Source organism: Meleagris gallopavo, chromosome 5 (assembly GCF_000146605.3).
Source record: "Meleagris gallopavo isolate NT-WF06-2002-E0010 breed Aviagen turkey brand Nicholas breeding stock chromosome 5, Turkey_5.1, whole genome shotgun sequence".
Taxonomy (NCBI): domain Eukaryota; kingdom Metazoa; phylum Chordata; class Aves; order Galliformes; family Phasianidae; genus Meleagris; species Meleagris gallopavo.
The window spans coordinates 56,284,446-56,286,635 of NC_015015.2; the positions used below are offsets into that span (position 1 = coordinate 56,284,446).

Sequence of the window (2,190 nt, forward strand, 5' to 3'; positions counted from 1 at the left end):
CCAGCTGCAGCAGTCGCTCCTGCCAGCACTCCCTTTCCCCCCGGCCATTCCCGTGTGGCAGGCTGGAGCCCTGCGCGGCAGAGGAGGAGAGAGCTGCAGGCAGACGGAAACGGGGTGCTGGGATTCCTCCAGCCTGCCGCCAGATGTCTTCTCTGGCGTTTTGGGGGTGGGCAGGGGAGCGTGGGAGCAGCCTGGAGGCTCTGGGCAGGAGGGAAGGAAGCAAAGGTGCAGCTGCAGGCAGCGGGCTCCGAGCTGGAGCAGCGCGGCCAGGCACGGCTGCACAGCTCACAGCCTGGGCACACGGAGGGAGTTGGTCCAGCTGAGGGCTGCAGGGCTGTCCTTACCAAGCCCCATCCTACAGGTCTGGATGGACTGCACGAGCTCTTCCCGCTGCAGGAGCGCAGAAGCGACAACAACCCTGACTGGAACAGGTAATGAGAACATTCACACCCAAATACACACCCAACAAAGAATCTGGCACTCTACAGTCCTCCCAGAGCTTGTTGCTGCTTTTTAGGCTGCTCTACAGCTATTCTGTCCTTTCCCCTTCATTCCCCCATGTCTTGCCCCCTTCCTTCTCCCATTCCTTTTTCAGGCTTTCTCTTTTCTTTCCTCACTTCCTTCCCCGTGCCTTCTCCCTGCAACGGCCCTGTGTTCTGCTTCTTAAACCACACTTTTCAAAGGCATTGGATCAGACCGCATCCTGTCACTGATTTAAAAAAATCAACGAGTACAGCATTATGTATGGATAACAAACTCCAAGCTGCGTGAGGACCAACAGCAGCTCCTCACCCTGGAGCGTCACCATCACCCCCCGGTTGGGCTGGCACTGCTCATCTGCCCTGCAGCGCTGCTCACATGGGCTGATGGTGTCCTCGGCGCACGGCTGTGACAGGGGGTTGGGGATAGCGCCCTCCAAGTGGGGGACATTGCCCCCCAATGGGGCTTGTGCCCCACGCCTGCGGGCAAGTTGTATGGGCAGTGCTTTGTGGAGACGGCTTGTCCTTTCTGCCAATCTGCAGCGGCTGCAGCAATCCCGCGTGGTGCCGCAGCAGCAATGGGGCACTGCAGTACGTCAGCGATCTCTGACTCGAGGAGCGCAGGGGCTGCACGAAGTCCGCACGCTGCAGCCTCCCTGTTTCTCTGGGGCTCGGGACTGATGTCTGAGCCGAAAGGCCACACGCTGCTGCACAGGCAGGTGCCGGGTTCGCCCACCGAGGACACCAGACCCTAAAATGATTTCACCATGGGCTTTAATTGCGGTGCGAGTAGATGACGCGCGTTTCTCACCGGGGAGCCGTAGGCTGAGCCCGGCAGTTTGGCAGGCAGCACTCGCTCCGTTCACACCGGTAATCTCAGCCCTTTTGCTGCACACGCAGCTTCTCAGCATCTTGCTGAGATTTCGGTACTGAAACCTGTGCTCCCCTGTTTGTTAGAAATGTCACTGATTGCCACTGAGGACAGACTGGAATCCGAGTATGTGGGCCATCCCAGCTGGTCCGTTGATGAAACCCCCTCCCCCTTAACCAGACAGGCAGACCCCATTGGCTGCCGCTCATTCCTTTTTTTTTCTTTTTTTTTCTCCTTCATGCTTTTAGGGGAACTCTGAGATGGCAGCCCGAAGCAGTGATGGAGCAGCTGGCGAGGGGTGCAGCCCTGCAAGCACAGGTGGAAGCGGTGCACGTGTGGGACCAGATGGGGCTGAGCCTGGCTCCACCCCTCCTCCCCTCATTGTAGGGCTGGCAGCCCCAGAGGCCAGGTTTCCTCCTGGAGATGCCTCCTGTGGATTGCTGGGTGAGCTCTGGCTCTTGGAAAGAGGTGAGTGATTCTTTCTTTCTTGCAGGGTTCTGATCCGTGCCTTTCTGTGGGGCTCCTAAGCTGCTTTACAGAGCTCGTCGAGCAGCGGGACGCCGCTTGCGGTCGGCCATTTTGATGTTTCAGAGGTCCTGGATGGAGTCAGGCCTTGGACTCGCCCACCCTTCCGGCTCCCTTGGGACGTTCTGCGCTTCTATGATCCGCTCCAAGTCCCCCACGCTGAACAGGGAGAGCCAGAGCCTGATCCAGCCTCACTTGGGAAGGGCCGGGGCGTCCCCCGCATCTCTGGGCAGGACAGAAGGACAGGAGGACGGGATGACAGAACGGCCCGGCTCGGAAGGGACCTCGAGGAGGATGACGAGTCTCCGACCCCCT

The 2,190-nt window shown here is 59.5% G+C and overlaps 1 protein-coding gene and 1 long non-coding RNA gene across 2 annotated transcripts in view; one reads left to right on the forward strand and one right to left on the reverse strand.

Annotated features, from left to right (window-relative positions):
* The window catches only part of LOC109367950, a 6,220-nt gene extending 4,493 nt beyond the window's left edge, over positions 1-1,727 (forward strand). Inside the window, exons 2-3 of the long non-coding RNA XR_002115560.2 lie at positions 362-431; positions 1,599-1,727. This is a non-coding gene — a long non-coding RNA (uncharacterized LOC109367950). The remainder of the gene's footprint in view (positions 1-361; positions 432-1,598) is intronic.
* MDGA2 (MAM domain containing glycosylphosphatidylinositol anchor 2) overlaps positions 1-2,190 on the reverse strand; it is a 375,704-nt gene that overhangs the window by 325,558 nt on the left and 47,956 nt on the right. The window lies entirely within an intron of this gene.